The sequence below is a fragment of the Astatotilapia calliptera genome, chromosome 1 (assembly GCF_900246225.1).
Source record: "Astatotilapia calliptera chromosome 1, fAstCal1.2, whole genome shotgun sequence".
Taxonomy (NCBI): Eukaryota; Metazoa; Chordata; class Actinopteri; order Cichliformes; family Cichlidae; genus Astatotilapia; species Astatotilapia calliptera.
This window is the reverse complement of record NC_039302.1, coordinates 18,394,752-18,412,303: the sequence shown is the minus strand read 5'-3', so window position 1 is coordinate 18,412,303 and position 17,552 is coordinate 18,394,752. Positions and strand designations below refer to the sequence as shown.

At 41.3% G+C, this 17,552-nt stretch overlaps 1 long non-coding RNA gene across 1 annotated transcript in view; it reads right to left on the bottom strand.

Moving 5' to 3' along the window:
• Nucleotides 1-556: 556 nt before the first annotated feature.
• The window catches only part of LOC113022258 (uncharacterized), a 136,472-nt gene continuing 119,476 nt past the window's right edge, over nucleotides 557-17,552 (bottom strand). The window contains exons 3-5 of the long non-coding RNA XR_003272409.1: nucleotides 934-1,143; nucleotides 714-859; nucleotides 557-631 (exon numbers count right to left, since the gene is read on the bottom strand). This is a non-coding gene — a long non-coding RNA (uncharacterized LOC113022258). The remainder of the gene's footprint in view (nucleotides 632-713; nucleotides 860-933; nucleotides 1,144-17,552) is intronic.

Below are 17,552 nucleotides of genomic sequence, written 5' to 3'. Positions count from 1 at the left end.
AAACTCCTTTAAATGTTCATGTGGACTTCACATAGATGTTTGAGTCCTTGCTGCCTTCTTTACAGTACTTTACAGTAGTGCGGCACATGCATTTATGGCATGGCCTCACTTTGCCATGTAACATTTTACACTGTTTGTTCAGTTTACTGTTTTCTGAAAGCGTGATCTCTAGTCAGACAGTCCTTATGGCACAAAAAGGTTGGTGAAAGAGGAGATGCAAACGTAAATGTTTCCTGGCTCAAAATATGGCTTTGTTCCTCAGCTTTGAGGGCTTGTCCACTAACGCGCTGGAGATTTCTAAGCATGTCTACTTTTAGCAGTTATTTATCAGCAGGGTCTCTCTGTGGTCAGTTTTTGCACATGGATGAAGAATAATCAGGATCATATCAACTTTGTGTCAAAATTAAGCACCGAGAAAAACTGGAAGAGAGATGGAGATTTAAGATCTCCAACTTTTTGTCATGGGCCGTGGTGCGCAGGCACGAAAGGATCCAGGCGCAGACTCCGAGCTAACAGAAAGACACTTTATTGAAACAACGAAAGGCAATCCGGGGAAATTAGAGAGCAAAACAGAAACTAAAAACCCGGGGAAACAATGACACGAGGAAGCCGGGATCGGGACGGCGGGGGGCTGCAATAGAAAGGGGAGATGATTACTAGGGAGCCAGGAAGCGGGGAAAACATATCAGGACTGAGTTAGAGTAGGGGCTTACGATAGAACGGGACCGTGGGAGCTCGGGAGGGAAGTGTGGCAGTCCGTGGGGGCAGGAAGTCCGTGGGAATGGTGAGTGGGCCAGGTGAGCACCGCGAGATCCAGTTGAGCCGGAGGGCAGGCAGGTAGCAGACGCCGAGTAGAAACCTGGACAGAAGTAGGCAGGTTAAAGAAAGTTCCAAGCAGAAAAGAATGCACGCTTTTCGTGGAAGTCTGGTTACCACTGTGGGGATGACTAACGGACTGGCGTGGAGCATCCGTCAGTGCCGGATTAAGTGGATCTCCGTGTAATCACCGTGATGGAGAGCAGGTGTGCTGGTGATGGCCCAGCCCGGGGGTGTGGCTACCCGAGCATCACGCATTCCACAGACACAGGACCACGGACCATGACACTTTTCCCCCCCTAGAGATGACAGATGACTCCTCTGCACCTGTAATGACGAGTTTTGACATGTTAGTATATATCCGTAAAAAGCCCAGATCCTATTCTAATGGTTTAACGAACCCGAGAAAAGGATTTCAGCTTCTCCAAGGGTATCCCTGGTAGGCTGATAACCCTCACTAACGTCTGTTGCACACCCAGCAACTATGTTCTGGAAGCAGGCCGAAATATGACAGAAACCTCTAAACAAGGGTTATTCCTAGTAGGCCTTCAAAGGGGGAAGGAGTTAAACACGTGGTCTGCTTAGATATTAATCAGAAAAAAATGTCATCTACAATAATTTAAAAATAAATCTGGCTTCAACCAATGCACAGTACCCTACTACTGGGAGGGTTAAAATGAAAGAAAAGCCAATGTGGTGTTTGTGTGCTTGAGCATTTAAGAGGTGTCAGCTTCAATACATCCCGGCACTGATACTTAAAAACTTAAAAGACCATTACTGGACAGCTGAACACAATTCTTCCCAAAAAATAGTTGATGAAGGTGTTAAAGAGCACTTTCTAACACCTGACTCAGAAATAGATGTTCAATTAGATTGAGATTTGGCGACTGCAAAGATTATTTTCATGTGATTTATATCATTTTCATGCTCATGAAACTGTTCAGTGACCCCTCTTTCTATATGGATAGAAGCATCGTCGTCCAAGAAGAAACCACACACAAAAAAGTATAAAAATGATCATTCAGATTAACTTTGCATTGATTTTCAGTGATAAGTGGACCTAACTTGTGTCAGACAAATGTCTCCTGAAGGATAACAGACCAAGTGGATTCCCTTAATATCTGGGTGAAGTTTTGTTGCCCGTTTGTTATCCAATTTAAAAAGCTCCCAGAAACTTGATGAAACGCGTACAAATTGTGTTAATTTTGATGGTATTGTGTCGATTGATATTTGTTAAGCATTTCTGGAGATGAGCGAGTGTGAAATCTTGGAAAGGAGAAAATGTTGCACTCTGGGGTTCTTCGGCTCATGGGGAGGGTTTTTAATGCTCAACCCAACAAATCCTCCATGCCCCCCCTTACTGCTATTGCCACCTGGCTAAACCAGTTAACACTGCAGGCTTGAGGTCATGGCTCAGTGACCCTGGTGCAGGCAGCTCCTAGAGGTGTGACATGAGGCCTCTTGTGGTGTCTGTCCCCCAGCCTCGTTAAATATCACTACAGGCCAGTCATGGACTCACACCTCAGCTGAAGAGTTTGATGACTGTAAATTCAGAAACAAAGCAAGGTCAACTCCAGATGGCAACACAATAACAGGGCTATACAGTCAAACTGGATAACTAAACGTGTTGTTAGCCTGCGTGTGCACACGAGGTCTTACAGTTGCCATTCTGACAACTGAAAACACATGAAAAAAAAGATTATGCTGTGTCACACTTTTTAGTGCTGATATCTGTCTAATTGATGACTTTGTGCCACATCAATCCATTATGCATAATTTAACATGGATCAAGTCCCCCATTAACATAATCACCCATTGGATATTCTGCATAGTGTGACACACAGTAGTGAAGAGCAGAACACCAGCCTGAGAAGGAGTGACAGGGGAGATGCACCCCGCATGAGTTGGCAAACACAGCCTCACTTTCCTTCACTTTCACCCATTCTGAAACACACACACACACACACACACACACACACACACACACACACACACACACAGTACAGCCTGGGATGGGGCTGATGTTAAGATGTCAGATCCTTATTCGCTTTAAGCGAATAGTGGGAGTCCAGTCTGAGCATTCTGTGTTTATGCGGAGCTACATTTGAATAAACAGCCACACACACACACACACACGCACACACACACACACACACACACACACTGAACAGCTTGGAGAGTGAGGGGTGTAGAGCTGCCTGCTTAGACGTTGCCGTTTGCAATCACTAAGCAGCTTTAGTGTCTCCTACCACAGTCCTGATTTAAAATTCATAAATGCTAATCCTTCATAATTTACAGTTTAAAAAGCAGCCCTGCTCACAGGCCCTGTGGCCACAGCTCTGTCAGAGTAATTATACCAAGGAGCTGGGAATGGACTACTAGCAGAGACTTTCAACAGTCAAGGAAATCCCCCTCACTGGCACCAGACCCAATTACTCCAAATACCTAAACAGATTAGCAAGTCATTTTCCAGTTCAATCTGGACATAGGTGCCAAATCAGTGTTATACTTTAGTCAGGTGGGTAAATAGCATTAAAGTTGGGACATGCCTGTTTCTTATTACTGGGGACCATATGCCGAATAATTTTATTAGCCATTTCATTAAATTTGGCCTCAGCGATTGTCTTTTACAAGGTTACCAGCCTGCCTCTCTTCCTCTGGTGTCAGAGGGTGATTTGCTGCCCCCTTACTGCTCGCCGACATCGCAGCGTGCACTTGTATAAACTGTATATGTGAGTGTGTTTGTGTGCGAGCGTCACCGATGAATGGACGCCTCTATTTGGTGAGGTGCCAATTTCTAAACCAAATTCTTTGTCCTTGCAAGGACAAAATGCATTAGTTTAGATGTAGATTATCTGTGATTCTTTCATCCAAGGTCACTAATAGAAAGCCATTATCAAATTGGTCTGATTTCAGCGTAATGGTCCACAATGACACCACAAAACCATTAAAGGTCCTATGAAAGGGCCCTGCTTTACATGTAGAAGCTCTCAGTGCAAAATGGCTTACCATCCTTTTAAATGCATAATTTAGTAGCTATCTCAAATATTGATTCATCTCTCATCCTGGTATACTGTACAACGGTGAAAGAAGTACAGACATATATAAAACAAAGGGGTGTTTAGCCATTTGTGGCTACAGTGTTCAACAACCCAGCAGATTACATTTACTCCTACAACGAGGAGAGATACACAAAGCAGGATTTAATTTTACATGACATCAACTGCCTAGATATTGAGTTGTGGGATAGATGCATTTTATTAGCTGTTATTATTATCTTATTCCTTACATAGTCAGCTTGTATAAGTGCATATTTTGATGGCAACTTATTTTCTCCGCTAATAAATTCAATGTTTTTTCTACGAAATGTCATAAAATGCAGACAAATGCCTTTTATCCTTTCTCAGAGCCTGAGGTGATGCATTCAAATTTGTCCAGTAAAAAAACCTGAAGATAATTTAATTACTGTCAACTCTGACCACAAAAGACATTAAACTGTCACATCTGAGAAGATGAAAAAGATTTTTTTTTTTTTTTACATTGACTGATCCTCAAAATTGTTGCTGGTTAATTTTCAGTTCATAAACCCATCGGGTAATTGATTAATAGCTGCGATACACAAAAACTGACATATAATGTGCTCACTATTTCATTTTCAGCTCTTAATTTCCGACTGCAATTTTTTCGTGACAATTTCTTCTTTAAACCTGTCAGATATTTCTTTGTCCTTTTATGATGGCCGTAACTGCAGATGGTGCCTGGGCACTATATCACAGTGACTCTCATCTCTAAGTCAAAGAAATCAGGATTCTATTACAGCAGATTAGGACAAGCAGACTGGACATCATGTCACAAAACCCAAGCTTTAAAATGTCTCTGTTTTTTTTCCATGTAACCGTCAGCCATCAACACTGACTCACCCAGCGCACATATGTCTCTTCCTTTTCTTTAGCACTCTATAACTCTAGATACAGGGCCACGAAAAACTTCTCAGTTGTTGTTTTTGCATTTTTGAAATACAAAAAAACTCAAATATTAATATTAGACCAATATAACCTGAGTAAATACAAAATGCAGATTTTAAATTATTTTATTGATCATGGGGGAAAAAAAGTAATCCAAACCTTTTGGTTTTCTCCATTTTTGGATAATGGCTCTCACTGTGGTTCACTGGGGTCCCAAAGTCTTTCCAGATGCATAGGTCTCAGCTGTTTCTTTAAATCATGTCATGATGTTTTGCCTTGTGAGATCTTTTAGCCTATTCCTTTTTCACTTTGTCAGACAGCTTCTGTGTAAGTGATTTCTTGATTCAACAGGTCTGGCAGGAATCAGGCTCCGGATTTCAAAAAGAGAAATGTGGTTATTCACAGTTAATTCATCAGTTAGGTCTGGAGAGCTTTTTTTCACCCTTAATAAATGAAATCATAATTTAAAAACAACATCTTGCATTTACTTGGGTTATCTTTGTCTTTTAGTGGTATAAAATTAGTTTGGTGATCTGAAACAAGTGTGACTAATATGCAAAAAATAAGCAAGGAATGTCTTTGCATCAGGTAGGGGGTGAAGTTTTTGTATGGTGATGGCATCATGCTTGAGATTACAGTATTACACTTTGGTTTACATGCTCTTCACAAGGCTTATGGACATACGCTAAAAGCATTTTTAAAATGCAACAATAACTTTATTAATCTCTTGTGGTGGATTAGGAGGAGCGATGTTTGAATGAGAGATGATGATATGAAGTAGCAGTGAAATAACAGGGTTTGTATTTCATCTTCATTGTTGATTATTTAAATTTGAAAATTATTTCAGAGATAGACAACAGAGCTAATATATGAAGAAGCTGCTCTTTCACCCTTTTCTTGCTTCGCAGCAAATTGCATATTACTGTTATAATGATTAGTTATTTGCTTTTGAGCACAGTGGATTTACTGCATCAATGATCAATGGGGTGTTTAGATATCACTTTACTCAGGCTGGCTCACCATGGTAACAGACGCTACATGTTTAACCTGCTTTCAGGCGGGTTAATTTTAGAGTGGTAGATTAAACTTGTTGGAAACAAGGGAGTCACCCTCTCAACAGATGGACGAATTCATGCAATGAGAATTTTAAGCCGCTGCACTAAAAATATTTGAAAAAATAAAATAAACCTGCAAAGACTTGCCAGGGAAGTTTTCATACACACATCCACAGCTCTTCTTGTATGCTTGTGCACATGTGTAGTCGTAGCATTGCAGAAGAAATCCCTCCACTCTACACCACATACAGCCTAACTGTATGCTACCTGTGCAGCGCCAGAAAATAAAGTTAGTGATATACTTGCATTTATACCACACTTTCTACAGGGAGTGCAGAATTATTAGGCAAGTTGTATTTTTGAGGAATAATTTTATTATTGGACAACAACCATGTTCTCAATGAACCCAAAAAACTCATTAATATCAAAGCTGAATGTTTTTGGAAGTAGTTTTTAGTTTTAGCTATTTTAGGGGGATATCTGTGTGTGCAGGTGACTATTACTGTGCAGAATTATTAGGCAACTTAACAAGAAACAAATATATACCCATTTCAATAATTTATTTTTACCAGTGAAACCAATATAACATCTCCACATTCACAAATATACATTTCTGACATTCAAAAACAAAACAAAAACAAATCAGCGACCAATATAGCCACCTTTCTTTGCAAGGACACTCAAAAGCCTGCCATCCATGGATTCTGTCAGTGTTTTGATCTGTTCACCATCAACATTGCGTGCAGCAGCAACCACAGCCTCCCAGACACTGTTCAGAGAGGTGTACTGTTTTCCCTCCTTGTAAATCTCACATTTGATGATGGACCACAGGTTCTCAATGGGGTTCAGATCAGGTGAACAAGGTGGCCATGTCATTAGTTTTTCTTCTTTTATACCCTTTCTTGCCAGCCACGCTGTGGAGTACTTGGACGCGTGTGATGGAGCATTGTCCTGCATGAAAATCATGTTTTTCTTGAAGGATGCAGACTTCTTCCTGTACCACTGCTTGAAGAAGGTGTCTTCCAGAAACTGGCAGTAGGACTGGGAGTTGAGCTTGACTCCATCCTCAACCCGAAAAGGCCCCACAAACTCATCTTTGATGATACCAGCCCAAACCAGTACTCCACCTCCACCTTGCTGGCGTCTGAGTCGGACTGGAGCTCTCTGCCCTTTACCAATCCAGCCATGGGCCCATCCATCTGGCCCATCAAGACTCACTCTCATTTCATCAGTCCATAAAACCTTAGAAAAACCAGTCTTGAGATATTTCTTGGCCCAGTCTTGACGTTTCAGCTTGTGTGTCTTGTTCAGTGGTGGTCGTCTTTCAGCCTTTCTTACCTTGGCCATGTCTCTGAGTATTGCACACCTTGTGCTTTTGGGCACTCCAGTGATGTTGCAGCTCTGAAATATGGCCAAACTGGTGGCAAGTGGCATCTTGGCAGCTGCACGCTTGACTTTTCTCAGTTCATGGGCAGTTATTTGGTGCCTTGGTTTTTCCACACGCTTCTTGCGACCCTGTTGATTATTTTGAATGAAACGCTTGATTGTTCGATGATCACGCTTCAGAAGCTTTGCAATTTTGAGACTGCTGCATCCCTCTGCAAGATATCTCACTATTTTTGACTTTTCTGAGCCTGTCAAGTCCTTCTTTTGACCCATTTTGCCAAAGGAAAGGACGTTGCCTAATAATTATGCACACCTGATATAGGGTGTTGATGTCATTAGACCACACCCCTTCTCATTACAGAGATGCACATCACCTCATATACTTAATTGGTAGTAGGCTTTCGAGCCTATACAGCTTGCAGTAAGACAACATGCATGAAGAGGATGATGTGGACAAAATACTCATTTGCCTAATAATTCTGCACTCCCTGTAGTCTTACTGACCACTCAAAGCACTTTAAACTACAAGCTACATTTTAACCATACATTCATGCAGTCCTTTATTCTATGCACTAGCAGGCACTTTATCTGCTTTACATCCACAGCCTGTTTAGAATCACCAATTCACCTATCATCCATGACTTGGACTGTGGGAGGGAGCTGGAGTACCAGGAGGAAACCCACGCAAGCACAGGGAGAACATGCAAACTGCACACAAAAAGGTCAACCGGCAACATATCCTTCATAAAAAGGTGGAGTACCCACTATGATTTCATCCTCTGGGTTTTACCTCTTTCGAAGCCTCAGTTGTGAAACTAGAGAAACTGAGAACACCGCATGCTCGCGTGTTAGTGACTTTTGAATGACTCAAAGTAGCAGAACCGGAAGCATACTTTGTATTACAATCTATTTATTCTAAATTAGATCACATTCTACACAGTCCAATGCAGTCCTGTGAAAAACACCATTACTGCTTCCACAGAAATTAAGAGGATAACCAATAGCAGGCTGTCTGGAGCATTGAGATGTGTGTTAAACAATGCCAAAAATCTTCCATGAAGCGCACATCCCAACAACCCAAGAGCTACATCTCAGACTCTACAGGCCTCAGTTAGCGTGCTAAGTGATAAAGTTCATGAGGGTACAATTAGAACAAGTACAGGTTGTTTGGACTTGCCAGGAAAAAGACTCTTCTCTCTGAAAAGAACATGATAGCACAGCTGTCAAAGGTTTACAAACTTGTAACCATAAGACTTCTGGAGTAGTGTCCTTTGGATAGATGAGGTCGATATAGAAATATCTGGCCACAAACACACCACACTAGCTGTTACGCACGGTGGTGATGGAGTGACGATTTTGGACCCTTTTTGGGCACTTGCATATATTGAGTCAACCGTGATCTCCTTTTTATAACAAAGTATTCCAGAGGTTATTATTGTATTTATTTATTATTCTAGAGCCTATTTTATTTCAGGCAGACCCTTGAATTTATGCATTTACAGTTACAACTCTTATTATACTTATTTTATAAAATAATAAAACAATTTCCAGTTATCAGTCTTTGAGAAAGAAACCTCCAAATTGAAGCCTTTTTGATCATGTAATAAAATTTCTATAACTTTATTGCATATTCTAGGTTTATATTTCAATTCAATAATGTTATTTCTGTACCGATGTCAGGTTATGTCAACAGTACCATCCCGTCTCACTTTATATATGGCTTTTCTCCTCTGCTGATGTGGCTCATGATTGGATAAGAAAGCTACTATTAATCCAGTTAATCAGTGCTCAAAAAAGCAATGTTAGAATGACAACACAGCTGCACATGCTACGGTATATCTCCTCCAAACCACATCATAGCTTCTAATGTGTCAGGTTTGTGGCGCAGCAATTTCACAACCAAATAGCTCGCAGGAGAGATAAGAGTTTCATTACTGCACGAACAAATCAAAGGAAACAAGCAGCCTCATTCATAAAACAGATTTCAATATTTCACCTGTTTTAATTTAGGTGTTCAACAAAGCAACAGAGAGATGGAAGACGGAGTAAGAAATAATGGAGAAGGTGGGTATAAGTACACAAAGACAGCAGCACTCCAAAGGATATTGCTTTTAGTTATTCTAGTTGTGTGCTAAAGCCTGCACTCTGTTTTGTGCAATTTTGAAAAATAAAATCTAATCAAAACAACAATGCAAGAATAAAAGAGCTGCCCTAAGGCTCAGTCTTACACTTCAGCCGAAAACAATATATTTCTAAGTAATTTTAGCTTTGAAGCCAACCACAGTGGCCTAAGCTAAATTCATATCTAAAGTTAACTCTTCGCACTTTTCAAGGCCACAGAAGAACGAAGAGAATAATGGAGCATTGCTTGTTTTTGTCAGGTTTTATGAGCTTATTCCTCTGTGTGCCAACTCACCAGGCGCTATTAAATTATTTCTGCTTAATTTAACAGCATGACAAAAATCAGCGTTGGAATATTTGTGCGGGGTGGACGTGAAAAAAAAAGAAACACCTGTAGTTTGGGGGGAATATAAACAGTTCCAGATAACATTTTAGGCTCATAATGTAATGTTTTGTTTAACGCTTTGTCAACAAGAGGCACCGATTCAACTGCATGCTTATTTTAAAATTTGTAGTGTTGTTGAGCCAAAGTGCACAATATTGCACAGGCGTGTTATTACTGTCAAACCCTTGCGCTGTATAATGGCCGTCCACAACAACAGCTGCCGTGTGTTTCAGTTACCTATTAAGCCATGGCCTCGAACACACATAATCATCTGATGTAACAAGGCCAAAACAACTAAATTTTATTTTCGAAGTGTGCCTGCTCTTTTTCCGCTCATCATTCAGCCTTGTATGGGACACAAAAGACACAAAGCGCCAAGAACTGCCAAGAGAGTCTGCACTGACAGGGTTTAATAGATGAAAATAAGGGACCGAGGAAAACTGCCTCCGGTATTATCGCAAAAAAAAGATCATTGTTTCATGTCAAGGGCCGCACAGAGTGGCTCACTACAAGAAGGCCCGGTTTCAGATGTTAAGTAAAGCAGATGCTCTACTCCAAGACGGTAGCTCGAGTGCGTGCGTGTATATATGCTCACTGGCTCCTTTTCGCAGAACTGTCTTAATTCTTTGTCGCAGGGATGCAACAAGGTGCCGGAAACATTCCTTTGAGATTCTGATCCATATTGACATGATAGCATCACACAGATGCTGCAGATTTGTCAGCTGCACGTCAATGGTGTAAACCTACCATTCCACCACACCCTCAAGGTGCTGTAATGGACTCATACCTGGTGATGATGGAGGGAATTTGAGTACAGTGAACTCACTCCCATGTTGAAGAAGCCAGTGTGATTTGATCTGAGCTTTGTGACAACGGTCGTTATATTGCTGGAAGCTGCCATCAGAAGATGTGTACAGCGTGGACATAAAAGTATGGACATGGTCAGCAACGATATTGACAAAGGTGTTGCTTAAATAATCCCCAGTTTACATCAAGGAGATATCACTCACACCATTACACCGCTACCATCTCAAGGAAGGAAGCATCCATGCTTTCATGCTGTTTATGCCAAGTTCTGACCCTACCATCCAAACATCACAGCAGAAATAAAGACTCATTTGAGCAGGCAACACTTTTCCGATCTTCTATTGTCCACATTTGGTCTGTATGAATTGTAGCCCCAGTTTCCTGTTCATTGACAACTGGAGTGGCATCCAGCAAGGTCTTCTGCTGCTGCAGCCCAACTACTTTAAGGTTGGATGTGTTGTGCATTAACAGATACTCTTCTGCGTACCTTGCGTGTAACAAGAAGTTATTTCAGTAACTGTCTGCTTCCTGCCATCTTGAAGCAGTCTGGTCATTTTTGTTCTGACCTCTGGTATTGTTATGCACACAGTGTGCTGGCACATCTATTATCCCCCTATTATCTTTTTGTCATCCTCATTAACCTCTCTCTCCTCCGATTTATTCCCAGCACTGATTGGCTGCAGAAGGGTTACTGGCATGTGCATGAAAAGAAGAGAAGTTGGAGCATGGAGGTTGATGGTTCGTGACTTGGTCCCTCTCTGATCCTTCCTCATCTCCATCAGCATCGGCATTATCCCTCTGTTACTTTTTCAGACCATTATCTGTAAACTCTAGAGATAATTGTGTAGGAAAATCTCAGTAGATCAGCAGTTTGTGAAACACTCAGATCAGCCTGTCTGGCAGCAACAATCATGTTTCACTCAAAGCCACTTAAAACACCTTTCTTCCTCATTCTGATGCTCAGTTTGAACTTCAGGAGGTCGTCTTGACCATGTGTAAATCCATGTGATTGGCTAATTAGATATCTGCATTAAGCAACAGTTAAACAGGTCTATCTAACACACTGGCACACGAATACTATTACAATTAAGTTACTAATGCTATTTTCTAATATTACTAAAGTTACTAATGTTACAGCTAAAGCATGATTTAACATACGGAATATAACATATTTGCCAATCAAAGTGCCATAACTGATATTTATGACAACATGTAAACATGGTGGCACTGTGCAGAGGCTTCCATGTAGTGATGAACCTAATATTTCAACCAGGAGGTAAACAGGACCAAGAGCTAAAAACCACAAAAAAATTATTCAGTTTGCTGAGAAATTAAAAATTATAAGGTGATCCGTCAGTGTACTGTATAAAGAGACGACAGTCTTGGTTTAATTAAAAAAAAAAAAGATTAAGAAGAAAGGGAAGGGGAGCTTTGGCTGTCCAAACCCGACTCTTTAATTTAGTACAAACTGTACATGAAAAAAACACATTTGTAAACAGAGGTGTGTGAAAAGCAATTCACACTCCTGCTCTTTTTTTTTTTTTTTAGGTCTCTGGAGCACACTAATTGAACTAATGCTAACAGACATGAATGGTATATAACAATACACCGATTTGGTGTTTAGTGTTTGCTCTGAATATGCATTTACTGCTCTTTCATTTGTGGAAAATGGCATTTTGCGTCCTAAAGCATCAGATGACCAAGTTTAATCACTACATAAAAATCACCACACTGATCAGTCCTGTTGGTAGCGTCCTGAGGTAAAGTCTGTTGGCTGGCACGGCCTTTGTTTGCAAGGTTTGGATGTATGCATTTTGCTCACTGTACTGGCCAGTATGTTTATTTCTGATTCCATCCCTGGTTTGACGTTTTCTCGTTAGAATTTTCTATTTGAGATGACACCTGGAATTAGTTTACAGTGCATTACAGTGCAATGGCGCCATCAAAAGAGCACAAATACTACTAATGTGGCTTACGTCGACGTTCAGTGCAAAAGACAGTGCAGATGGAGCTCCGCTTTCTGCAGGGCTTTTCTTTGATCTAGTTAGTCTCTGAGCCATTAATAGACCCATCACTATGGAAAAAGAGGGAAATTATTACACATTTCAATAAAAGTAATTGGTCCTTATGCAGACAAAAACAGCCACACATTTGCTGTCACTATGTATACGAACGTGAATGTAATTACCTCACTCGTGCAGTCTCTCTCCCCCTCTCTCTCCTGCACTCTCGGATGATTACATTTTCTGCCTGTGTTATCTGCAGGGAAAGTGTGCCGCCGTGCTGATTAACAAATAGCTGTGATGAACCTCACAATGTCCAGTTAAGTCCAGTTTGATATGCTGTGTTTGTGCAGAGAGCTGAGGTGTTCTGGAAACAGAAAAACTAGTAATCAAGGGATATATTTTTTACAGCAAGAGGTCCAGGTTTTGCTATTATATTTTACGTTTTATGCCACGTTTCCTTTGCAGTATAGTTTAATGCTGAACATCCAACCTCACATCATTTCAACATTAGGATCAACCAGCACGGCTGCATGTGTAGCAGGCTGTCCAGAGCTGCACAGTGTGACTCTTATAACATAATTAGTCCATCTCTCTAGGAGGGTTTTGGAAGCTTTACCTATATGCCAAAGTAAAGTGCAGTCACTTTGATGATAAAAGGGATAAAAAGGCAGCGATAAGGTGGAATGTTGAGCAGAGTGAGGCTGGTGTGAGCCAGCCAGCGGAGGTCTAATTGGATGAAGGAACCCTGTTGCATGAGGCGTTCTTCCCCGAGAGTGCAAAGACATTATGAAAACCTCCCACACTGCTTTCAGCTGATTCAATTAATTTATTTTTCTGTTAAACTGATGGAAATATTGCCTCTTTTCCAATAAATGTCTGACAGCTTTAGCGCTGTGACATGGCTTGAAGTCCTTAGCTCTAAGGGATTAATTGTGAATGCGTTTTCCTCCCGTCACCAGTCCTGCCCTCAACCTGATCCCAAAAGGGCGTCCGGAAATCAGGCCAGTCTCCATGGCAGGCCAGTTCAGGCTCACCACATGGTCAAGATCTCATTCAGCGTTATAATTCCCTTCTTCCATGTTTGGTGCTGTGGCTTTTGTTTTGACTGGGCTGAGAGTGATCCTTAACTGATCGCCATGCCTCAGTGCGGCTGAGGAAAAACATTGGTTCAAACAATAGGCAGAGGATCAGAGAGGTGGGAGAGTGAATAATGTGTCAGGTGCTCTGAATGAATTAAAGTGCAGTGCAGGGCTGTGGAAATACCTCTGTGTGAGGCCCTAATCAGCTGCAAACAAGGGAGTGAGAGAAGAGGGGAAAAAAAGCTTTCATTCCTGTAACTAATCATTTGCGGTTTCCCAATGCAGTCAGCCAACGCCAAAGGCAGAGACTAATAAACTGGGAGGCTGTGTAGATTTATAAATGATTAATTAAGGGGCCTCTCATGGGAACTACAGCAGCTATAAGCAAAAATATTAATTAGTTGAGATGAGACTTAAACTAACAGGAAAACATTCCAGCCATGTTGGAAAGCGTAGGGTGGGGGCAGCTTGTTTGACTCTGGGCTGACAAAAAGGGCCCCTACTGCTGCGCCACTGTGAGGTGAGGGAGGGGGGCTGTTTTGAATTTGGCTGGAGGATAATGAAGAGTTACATAGAGTGTCAGACAGAGACACACAGGTCCTTAGTATTGAGTTGTAAGGAGAGATGACTGAGTGACTGAGAGGGTTAGGATTGGGTCTGAAATGAGTTCTCAACTGCCTCAAGTACCCCTACCCCTCACACACACACACACACACACACACACACACACACACACACACACACACACACACACACACAGCCACATTACCATCTCTGGTTGCCTCTCTTCATGCCTGCCCTTCAGGGAGGTCTCTAAAGCCTCTCTTCTCTACTTCTTTTCATGAATGTCAAGATGCTGAGTTTAAAGTCTGGTAGATTAAATGGGGCACGTTTAGTTTATTCTGCGTCTAATGGCCTAGGTAACTTAGTAATTTCATGCAAAGGATCTCAATGTCACAGTGCTTGCCAGCTTCCAGAAAAGAGTCCTGTTATTTCCTGTCCCTGGGAATGCATCCACTGGTTCACCATTTTCCATTACTGCACCATCATCCAGGTAATGGAGAGATAGTGAAGTTAGCAACAGGACTTCATGGCTATTCATAGTTTTCACGTGATGTTACATCATTATAGGAGCATCCCCTGGAGGGCAAAACAAATGCACTCTTCCACTGTTTAGCAAAAATGCCAAAAACAGTTGTTTAATCGGATTCATTAATGACTCGACTCTCAGTGTTCTTACAGCTGCTAGCAAACTGTAGCGAATGGCACAGCATGCAATTGCACTTTTGGGAGGCACAGTGATGGAGTGGTTAGAACTGTAAGCAAAGCAGGAAGAAGTTTCCTGGTTTGAGTCTCCTGGTTGGATGGGACCTCTGTGTGTGGGCTGCATGTCCTCATGGTGCCCCTCTGTGATTATGGTTGATTTATACTTCTGCTGTGAATCTTTGTGGAGCCTACGATGTAACCTATGCAAGCGGCTGACCCTGTTGCCACCCATCTTGTTTTTTGTTTGGTGAATTATTTGTTAATTACCTTGTCATGTATGGTGTTATTTTTGTGCCACTATTCTGAGCGTACGTAAAAAAAATTTGAGCGCACATAAATTTTTTTTGCAGGTGCAAGTGTTGTATTTTGAGGAGAAATTTATTTTGAGCGAAGAAAAGCTGAATTTGAGTGAACAAAATTCATTTCTGCGTGCAAAAAATGTATTTCAGTGTTTGCTATTATCCACATACACACACAATAGCAGCCCCTGTCGCTCAGTTTTTGCATTTGCGCTTCCTCGCAACGTGTTGCTCGCGCTCTCAACATTTCTGCCCGTGCGCGCTCAACTCTTTCTCTACACCGTTATATTTGTGACACAAAACCAGCCAATCACAGACTTGGATGCAAAAAAATCTGATTGACTGGTCTGGACTCCAGTCAGCTAGAAATGATGAAATGCAATATCCCAGAATCCATTTCGTCTAAAACTCAAACGAGGCAGTGGCAGAGGAACACAGAGTGGCGGAGTTTAAAATATTACTCTTTCTGGGTCACAAAATAAACTTTTAAGATATTTTCATGCGTGAATGTTGCTGTGTAAACTTCAAATACCTGCTCGATTCATCAAGACATCACATATTTGCATAACTGCTCTAACGTTTTCGGAGATGCCTGTTACCCACCAGCATAGCTGGACTGGCCATTGGGCATCCCGGACATTTGCCCAGTGGGCCGATGATGATTTTTCATTTTTATGTTTGTTTGTTTTTGTAATGGTATAAACAATGAAAGGTGGTGGATTAGCCAATTGGTCATGATCAACTCTGGGCTGGACCAATTACAACACATCCGTATTGAGAGGAAAAGGAACGCGATTCGTTCTGGACTTCAGGGAGAATGAAAAAAAAGACAAAGCTGGAGTTATTCTGTCTTTACGTTGCACAGCTGCCTCTTCTCCCCTCATTCTCTCTCCCTCCCTCCCCTGTTGCTACGTCAATCATGAAACTGATCAATGATCAGCTGATCGTCTCTCTTGTTTGTTTATCTCCCACTTTGCGCCAGAAACAGGAAACCAGCGGATGTTGCGCTAAACAACAACAGCAGCACGTTCAAGCTTGATCAGCTGTTGTTAGAATTTACTTAAAATTAATTTCTAGTATCAGCTGATGTTTGCTGGAGCCACAGCTGTATAAGCTGCTGCTCATGATACCTCTCAAGTTTTTCTACTTCTTTCTCTCATGTCTAATAGTCTTATGATTTTTATTCATTATGTTGAAGCAAGTGATGACTGATGAGTATTATTCCTTATATTGCTGCCATGATTATTTTAACCCTTTAAAGCCAAATGTATATTTGATACATGTGTTTTACATCATCAGTAGGATTGTTTTTTCACCCCCGCAGGAATGAAACAAACTGCACAGGACATTTTTAAGCAATAAATTACAAAAAATGCAGGATGTAGCAAATATGATACAAATTGGATATATACGAATTAATATTAACATTTTTTTCGGACCATAAGGCACACCGGGGCGCACCATCGATGAACGGGTGTGTTTTCATGCATAAGGTGCACCGGATTATAAGGCGTATTAAGCAGAACAAAACAGTCAGATAAATCAAACTTTACTCAACTCATTCTTCTTGCTTCCTCCACTTCAGTACCATTGATTTATTAATGTTAAATTCTCTCGCAGCTGCTCTATTCCCATGTTGTTGCAGTATATTAATCACTAACCTCGTATTGTGGGTGGATTATCTCAGTCGTTCTCCTGACTGAAGTTTGGTCCATTCACAGCATCCTGCCATGCGATTGCATTTGTCCCTGACCATTGGGAACCCTCACGTTAACTTTTATTATTGAATCCAAACTGATTCCAAAATGGAAGCTGGTTCCACAGAAGAGGGGCCTTCAAGCTGAAGGCTCTGCCTCCCATTTAAATACTCTAGGAACCACAAGTAAGCCCAAGTCTGAGAGCAAAGAGCTCTAATGCGGTGATACGGTACTATAAAGTCATTAAGATAAGATGGGGCTTGATTATTCAAGACCTTGTATCTGAGGAGCAGGATTTTTAATTTGAATCTGGATTTAACAAAGAGCCAGTGAAGAGAAGCCGATACAGGAGAAATATGCTCTCTCTGTCACTGTAAGTACTCTTTCTGCACCAGTTTGGATCAACTGAAGGCTTTTCAGGGAGTTTTTGGGACATCATGATGATAGTAGTAGAAGTAGTCCAGACTAGAAGTAATAAATGCATGAACTAGTTTTTCAGCATCAATCTGAGACAGGATGTTTCTAATTTTGGAGATATTGTGCAAATTGAAGAAAGCAGTCCAACAAATTAGTTTAATATGTGCATTGAAGTACATATTCTGGTCAAAAACGGCTCCAAGATTCCTCACAGCGTTACTGGAGGCTGAGGTAATGCCATCCAGAGTAGGAA